Source organism: Mastomys coucha, unplaced genomic scaffold (genome assembly GCF_008632895.1).
Source record: "Mastomys coucha isolate ucsf_1 unplaced genomic scaffold, UCSF_Mcou_1 pScaffold15, whole genome shotgun sequence".
Lineage (NCBI taxonomy): Eukaryota > Metazoa > Chordata > Mammalia > Rodentia > Muridae > Mastomys > Mastomys coucha.
Window position 1 is genome coordinate 110,853,263 of NW_022196897.1, and position 8,923 is coordinate 110,862,185.

General features: G+C 43.2%; 1 long non-coding RNA gene across 1 annotated transcript; it reads left to right on the plus strand.

Annotated features, from left to right (window-relative positions):
• Positions 1-2,105: 2,105 nt before the first annotated feature.
• On the plus strand, positions 2,106-6,967 carry LOC116092342. Its single transcript, XR_004119212.1, has 2 exons — positions 2,106-2,158; positions 6,704-6,967. It is a non-coding gene; the product is annotated as an uncharacterized LOC116092342 (long non-coding RNA).
• The last annotated feature ends 1,956 nt before the right edge of the window (positions 6,968-8,923 follow it).

Sequence of the window (8,923 nt, forward strand, 5' to 3'; positions counted from 1 at the left end):
CCATGTAGTAACTTAGTGATCCAAACTGCTTTGATGTGTGTGTGTGTGTGTGTGTGTGTGTGTGTGTGTGTGTACACGTGCACACAGGTTGCTCGAGTGCGGTCATGCACTCTCTACCACCAAGCTGCCCCTCAGCTCAAACTGTTTCCATCGTAAGCCTTTCATTCATTTTGGCATCAAGCCTCATCAGAAAGCATGGGGTTCATACTCCTGGCTTCAGTGCTTTGACCAGGAAACATCACAGGTCAGGGCTTGACCATTTGATCAGGACACATGGGCTCGCCCATTTGGAAAGGAAGTGAAGTGTTCTGAGGAAGTAAAAGAAAGGAGAAGCAGCTGTTGGCCAGCACAAGCCATGCCGACCATACTGCACACAGCTGACAGAACCTTACTTCTCATCACACTGCGTGAGTTTGGTGTTAAAGCCACAGCCAAGGAATTGTTTTCCTTGGAATCTTGGTTGTTTTCTCCCTCATCTTTGGCTTCCTGTCTACTGTTAAGAAGTCCAGTGCCAGTCTGATTCATTAGGTAGGAACAGTTTTTCTCCTCGAAAATAGAATTGTTTTTAGCAGTTTTTCTTTATATCCTTAGTTTTCTGATATCTCACAGTTTAGTATTTTACTTTTTTGATCATTGCTTTTCTGTGCTACACTCTAGATAATATTTTGTTTTGCTTTCCGATCATTTAGTTGATTTAAAATATTTTTATTTTCATATTTAAGAGATTTATCTTTTGTATATTATTATCATAGAGCACACTGCTATTTTATGAATAAACTCAATTTTGATTAATTAATGCCTTTCAAGTTTTCCTCTCTTGTGTCATCTCTCCTTTTTTTATGTTTAGTGTTTATTTTAAATTGTTCACTTAAAAACAATCTCTCGGGCTGGAGAGATGGCTCAGTGGTTAAGAGCACTGACTGCTCTTCCGAAGGTCCTGAGTTCAAATCCCAGCAACCACATGGTGGCTTACAACCAACCATAAAGAGATCTGATTACTTACACATAATAAATAAATAAATCTTAAAAAAACCTCTCTCTTTTTTAATTAGAGGATTTCCTCATACACCTGAAATCTTTGCTTGCCTGTCTTTATTCCCGTGCTGAGGATATTTAAAAGATGAATGAAGCCCTGTATTTTAGGGTAGAGCATTCAGATGGATGGCTTCCTTATAGAAAGATGAGGGGACTCCCATGTCAGATCCAGATGACATGGCTACTTCCTTCCAGGCTGGGCAGTTTCCCCAAAGGTGGGTAAGCCTGGGTTTGGTGTTTATAGACATAAGGAGAGTGCAGTGGTTTGGCTATGACTCAGGGAGTGGCACTTTTAGGAGGCGTGGCCTTGTTGGAGTAGGTGTGGCCATGTTGGAGTAAGTATGGCCTTATTGGAGTAGGTGTGGCCTTGTTGGAGGAAGTGTGTTACTGTGAGGATGAGCTTTGAAACCCTCCTCCTAGCTTCCCGAAAGTTAGTCTTCTCATGGCTGCTTGCAGATGAAGACGTAGAACTCTCAGCTTTCCCTCCAGTACCATGTCTTCCTTCATGCTGCCATGCTTCCCACCGTGATGGTAAAGGACTGAACCTCAGAAAATGTAAGCCAGCCCCAATGGAATGTTTGCCTTTGTAAGAGTTGCCTTGGTCATGATGTCTCTTCACAGCGATAGAAACCCTAAGAAGGAGGGTGGGGTCCTTCACTTCCTCCTCCTGCTTCAATGCAGCCCTACACTCTGCTCTCTGGTATCACTGAGAGGGGAACACTGCTGGCCCAGCACCTCCAAAGAGCAAATGGCTACCTACTCCCAGGCAGTGAGAGATGTTCCTCTGGACATGAAGGAGAGCGACATCACTTAAAGCATGTAGACTTTAGTGCCCCTGCTCTTCCTTCCTACCACCTTTAAGAGCAATGAGAAGCATCACTCCTGCCCTGTCCAAGTCCTTTAGAGTAATATACTATTGCTTAGTTATATTAGACTTAAAAAGTAACCGTAATTCCCTACTGTGCTCAATTGCGGTTTTTCCTCTTCCTTCCCTCTATCTTAGGGTCACTACTGTTTTGATGAAACACTATGACCAAAAAGCAAGTTGGAGAGGAAAGGCTTTGTCTTACACTTCCATATTGCTGTTCATCATCAAAGGGAGTCAAATGGCAGGAACCTGAAGGTAGGAGCTGATGCAGAGGTCATGGGAAGTGCTGCCTACTGGCTTGTTTCCAATGGCTGCCTCTAAATGCTTTCTTATGGGACCCAGGACCACCAGCCCAGAGATGGAGCCAATCACAATGGGTAATCCAGACCCAAACTAAATGTTTTCCTTTGTAAGAGTTGCTGTGATCGTGCTGTCCCTTCACAGCAGTAAAACCCTCTCAAAACCCACAGCAATAAAGCTCCTCTCAAAATCAAAATTAAATACTTTCAAGAGGGGAGAACCAGGGTACAATCACAAATAAAACAAAACTCCAACAGTATAAATAACTCAATGTCCAGTTATCTGGGATTCGCTCACAGCCTTCTATGTCCCTCCAAGTAGCTTGAGTCACTTCTTCAGCTCTGTCCTCTGCAGCACACATAGCTAGTTTTCTAGGCTCTGGGTGTTTTACACTGTGGCTGCGATTAGGTTGCACTTTCACCATTAGCCTCTCGTAGGCTCTCTTCGTTTTGCTGAGCTTCACCTTCTTTGAATGACCCCATCAGTCCTGAGCCATCAACTGTCACTGAGGCTATACCTTCTCCAATGGCCTCTCCTAATCTCTCACACTGCCGGGTTACTCCTTCATGCTTTTAAAACCATCTGGGTGACCTTTACACTACCAAATTCAGTTTCCAGGGTGAGGTACAGCCTTGGTCACTCCTGGAACACAGTTTCTATGTACTGACTCTCAGAAAAACACTTTCCAAAAGATTTCACCTCCACAATGCTGGTCTCTTCTTAATCACTGCTAAATTTTCAGCTCTAGCTGACCACCATTAAGTATCCCAGCAAAGGAAAAATTTTGCTTTAGTAGTTCTGGTATCTGGTCAATTACAGATGATTCTTAAGCCCCAGCAAACCAGAACAACAGAATCTTAAAATAGCAGCAACCCTAAAAGAGTCTTTAATTGCCAGGCGGTGGTAGCGCACGCCTTTAATCCCAGCACTTGGGAGGCAGAGGCGGGCAGATTTCTGAGTTCGAGGCCAGGCTGGTCTACAGAGTGAGTTCCAGGACAGCCAAGGATACACAGAGAAAGCCTGTCTCAAAAAAAAAAAAAAAAAAAGTCTTTAATCTTCCCTCTGAAATGTCACAGGCCAGGCCTGTCTTGTCTGCACTGCTCTCAACCTCTCAACGTTCTGTTTTTTTTTTTCTCTCAACATTCTTATCTTCCAAGCTCCCACAGAAAACAACCCACTAAGCTCTCAACACTCAATGACTCTTCTTGACTGAAGTTCCCGGTTTTTCCACAGTCCTCCTGAAAACAAGGTTAGGTCTGTCTCTACAATACCCTACTCCTGGTACCAACTTGTCCTAGTTAGGATTTTTATTGCTATGATGAGACATCATGACCAAAAAGCAAGTTGAGGAGGAAAGGCTTCATTTGTCTTACACTTCCACATTGCTGTTCATCAAATGAAGTCAAACAGGGCAGGAACCTGGAGGCAGGGGCTGATTGATGCAGAGGCCATGAGCTGGTGTTTACTGGTTTGCTTCCACTGGCTGTCTCAGAATGCTTTCTTATAGAATCTAGGACCACCAGCTCAGGGATGGAACCCACCACAATGGCTTGGCCCTCCCCCATCATTCACTAATTAAGAAAATGCCTCCTAGCTGGATCTTATGGAGGCATCTTCTCAGTTGAGGTTTCCTCCTTTCAGATAATTCTAAGCTTGTGTGTCAAGTTGACACAAGACTAGCCAGCACACTCTTCTTCCTCCTCCTCCCTTTCCTCCTCTTCTCCTTTCTCTTTCCTTTCTCTTTCCTTTCCGAAATGCAATCCATCAGCCCTTGTCTAATGTCTGCTCTGCAGCCATCTTTGCCCTCATGGTCATTTTCAATAGATTCTTTTTGAAGAGTACTTATAAATGGTTGCTCTTAATTTCTATGCCAAATTTGAATAACAACTATATATTTCTAAATAGAAGTTAGAATACATATGTATCACTCCCCTCAAAGAAATATAGTGCATACAGCATTAATCTTAACTTTCTTACATTCGGACATAAACCCATTTATCACTTATCTATTATATCTGGAACAAAGAAATTGCCTTCTGGTTCCTAACCATGCCGGCTCCTCCCTGTTTCCTAGCTATATGCATATATTGACCTTGCAGTTAATGGCCAGGTCTACTTTTCTTTCTTCCTAAAAAGATCATCCTATTTCCTCTTTTCCTACATTCTTTGATTCTGCTAAATCAAAATAGGCCTCTTGAGTATTCACGTAAAACTGAAGGTTGTATATAAAAGCTCTATTTTTCCACTCCTGTGGCAGAGAACTTAGACAGAGTGGTTACTGTCTGTGAAGAACTGCTATGGAAAATACTGCTCCAGAGGACAGAGGCTGTGTCTTGGTCTTTCACTTTTCCTGCCCTTAGCAAAACATCTGGGTGATACGGGAGTGAATGAAGGAGAGACTACCTGAGTTGCCGCATATGTTGAGAACCAGGTGTACCCAAAGGCGAACTCCACCGGGAAGTCAGATACAGGCACGTTTCTGGTTCCACCCAACCAGAGCTTGCTATATTATGCATTGCTCACTCCCGTTTTTCTGCTTTCAGAATTTTCTCAGCTCCAGAGTAGGTACATATTTTAGAACATCATTTTTGGGGAGTGGTTAAGAAAAAAGCTCTGGGTTCCAAAGCCTTTTGGCCAGCTGTAAAAAATAAAAAAAAGTTACAGACAGGCCCCAAACTCTGTAAGTAATTGTTTTCCTAAAGGGTAGCAAGATCCTTGATCCTAAGTATTTTGACAGGAAGTCATCACTGTTAATGAAGGCCCCACATCTAGTTACAATAGCACTGCTGTCCTGTTCTTGGCAATTCCTCCCTTTGGGAACTATCACTAAGGCTTTTAACAAGGTGCCCCCTTCGCGCCTGACCTCGTTTGCTTAACACTGACCTCAGATGAAGCTACAAACAAGTTCCACCCTACAGCTGCTGTCCCATTGTGTCATCATGTCTTGGGCTGTGATCTGTTTATTAAAAAAAATAAAAAATAAATCCATCTGTATGGAAAGTCCCAATAATTGCAGTCAATAGAACAGAATTCTTAGCTCTTTGTAGCTGGAACTTTCAGACAGGAAGCCACTTGAAGGATCCATTCCTCTCAAGGCACTTCATTCTCACCTGCACGTCATTTCTGATAGTGTTGTGGGAGCATCATTTGGGATTTCTGCATTTTCCCGGGTGTGCTCTTTCTGCCTAAAGTATAACAACAAGGTTCCCAGCTTCAAACATAGCACAGCCCTAGATTTGATAGTGAATATAAACATGGAGATACTGAATCTAAATAAGAAATTTCAAAAATTAAAACCAAATACAGCTAATACGTCAGAAGCAGACTTACAACCCTGCAATCAATATACAGTGGGGGTTTTTTTCCTCAGTTTTTTTTTTATAAAAATTTAGACACTTAAGTAATCTTTCACTTTCCGTTGGAAATTTCCCTTATGTGAAAACCATTTGCAACTAATTATAAAGTGACATCATCCAAGACTTTAAAATCTTACCTCTGGAAACTCCCATGATAGGATATCACTAGATTCTCCCCCCCCCCCCCCCCCCGGCTCATTTAAGAGGAAGTGGCCACATGTCTAAATGGCACCTCCTAAAATGAAGGCATCTTACTTGTCCATGGAGTTTGGTGAGTAATTGGTTTCTAACGTGTCACCAACACATAGCCACACATAGGTGCAATCGTGCTGGTTCTGGGACCTCCAGGAGGTATTGGCCAGGAAGATGCCTGGCACTCATGCATCCTGGGACAGACCCAACAGTCGACACATGCACCATTGTCTGAAATTGTCTTTTCTTAGATTTGACGTGCGTGTTCCAGATCATACCAGAATTCTCGTTCACGCATGTGGCGGGCTGAGCAGTAACATGATAAGCTGTTCTGAGTTCTACCTCATTCTTCTGGCAGTTCATTCACTCGGCATCCCCATCTGCTCCTTTCCTCCTCCTCTTCAGCCTCCTACTCCATCTTGCTCAGGAGGAAACGTATGTCCTCCAACTTTTCTAACATGACTTTAGGAGTAGTATTTAAGGCTCTCTAATGAGGTTCACTTTGAGGATCTGGGAGAAGAGCTTCCAAGGCTCAAAGTGACACTGTGTGTTCCAAACAGATGATGAGGACACGTGCTCTGCAGTCTCCGTATTCCTACCTCTCTACATGGTCATCGAATTCCTTAATGCTTTCACTAAGGACATGTAGAACTCACAGTCCACTGAGAACTTTTTCTTTAAAAAAAAAAAATCTATTTTATTTTAACTATGTTTGTGTATTTGTGACTCTTGTGGGTATGCCCACATAAGTTCAATTGCCTGAGAAGTCCAGAGATGTTTCATTCTCTGGTACTGGAGTTACAGGTGGTTATGAGCCATTCAGTGTGGGTGCTGAAAATCAAACTTGGGTTAGTTTACACCCTTAATTGCCAGCCCTGAGAATTTAGTTCTTATTTATTTTTTAATTTTATGTGTATGTATGAGTGTTTTTCCTATATTTATGTCCTTGAAGCCATTGGAGACCAGAAAAGATATCAGATGCCCTGGAACTGGAGTTACAGACAAATTTGAACTATCACATCGGTGCTGGGATTCAAACTTGGGTCCTCTGGAAGAGCAGCAACTGCCCCCAACTGCTGAACCCAGAATTTGGTTCTTATCAAAAGCATAAAATCTTATCACTTGCTATTCTCATTTCCAATAAATCCTAAATATTATTGTTACTTTCTTTGTAACCGCAATGATTTTCTTAAGAAATAAACTTCTGACGTCTGAACCATTAGGAGTAGAGAGTTATTATGCTACTTTCAAATTCATAATTTAAGTTACCCAAGAGGAGAGTTTTCACACCAGCCAGGGGACAAGCATCAGATGGAGAAAGGAGTTGTTCATTGTTATCAGCAAATTGTGTCATTTTTTTAACTGCTTGAAAAAAAACGGGTCAGTTTCATGCCACTATTGAGAAATAGGGCCCACCAATGCTAGCTAGCACTGTAGTCTGTTTTTCCCATAAAGAGTGTTTTGTGAAAGACACACCCAAACAGTACAAGAGCAGAGCTTGGGAACCTCGCTCTGTTCCAGAAACCAGAGTTCCCACATAACTGCATAATGTGATGCTATCAAGTTTCCAGCTCCCCACAATGCCTGGTGCAGCAGCGAGTTCAACACTGCCACAGGGAGATGTAAGTACCAGGAGGGATGACCCAGACTGAGTGTTTGGAGTACTGGGGATTACTGTGAAGAAGCTGTGGCAGCCTAGCCCTCCATCTCAGCTTTCAGCCCCAGGCCAAGGTTATCCAGGATTAAGCAGGCAGCCATCTTTTCCTCCTCTCTGCGCTAACATCGTGGGTTGGTGTTTCTGCGAAGGTCTGGGAAGCAGAGTGTTTATTCTGCTGATCTGTTTTCATGCTTTGAAACACCAGCATATTTCCCACAGCAGTTCTGATTGTCCCTTCGCAGAACAAAAGGATGGCTCATTGACTTTTGAAGATGAGTTCATGATGGTAAAGATAAGGACGTTAGCTCATAGGTAAATGCCATCATGGCTGTACTAGATTTTAACCTGTGTCCACTCTTTCCTAAGTCATTATCCAGTCCCAGGTCTTGACCTGAAGCAAGACAGGCTTACCAGTAGAGTGGATGGGGTTTACTGAATGTGGATAAGAGCCAGGGCTAAATGTGGACTTTGCACAGTTAATAAAGTACTGTAGATGACAAGTTCAAATTCTGTGGAATGTGATGGGCAGTTGTACATCAGGTCTTTTAGGAATGACACAAACCCGGATAACAAAGAGGAGAATTCTAGCAGAGGTGTAGATAAGCTCTGGAACACAGCCCTCCGCCTTCATCCTCACTTCCCATTTGCACAGCACACATGATGAAGGCCTGGTTGGTTCAGCTTTCCTCAGTCACAGCCTGGGTGGGCCACCTCCTGTGACCTGGTGACCAACTCCCCATGACTTCTAATCCAATGTCTTAGGAATAGTCATCACCCTGGCTTCTAGATCCCACGTCACTGTTTACCTTGCTAGTGGCAAATCCTTTGGCTAAAAACTATCCAGATGTCCCGGAGAGCTAAGCACGGCCAGAGGTTAAACAGTCTTGTAGAATGACTTCCAAAGATTCCCCCCCCAAGCAACAGAATGCTTTCTTCTTCCAATTAAATCCCATGCAGATGCCTGATATCTAAAACAGATGAATGAGGCATGGCAGACAAGGTCTACGAGGTTTTCCTATTAACCCTGAGGAATCATTACCAACTCGAAGGGCTCCTCTTAGCATGGCTTAGAAGCCATTATCAGACAGGATGGCAGAAGGAAGGAGGGAACCAAAAGGTATCCGCATCACCTCAGCAGCTGCTCATTCAGTAACTGCAACTTCTCTTCATGACCCGTCCCTGAACCCAAGTTCCCTGGGTCTCCCTCAGAACAGAGGATGAGGATGGACTAGAGTGTCACTGGCTCCCCACTCTACATTGCTCAATTTGTCGTTCATAGTTCTTACCAACATCCGGGGAGCCTCTGGTCAAACGAATTAGGGTCCTCGCCACTCCTTCCTCCATTCATCTGTGTAAGGGACTTATGAGTGTCTATAGCCTTGATTTGTTCTTGGCTTGCTGAATGTGTGTGTGTGTGTGTGTGTGTGTGTGTGTGTTCACAAGGTATATACATATACATGAAAATAAGCTAGCTATATAAAAGTATTAAGTTATTAGGTATACTCTGAAATACTT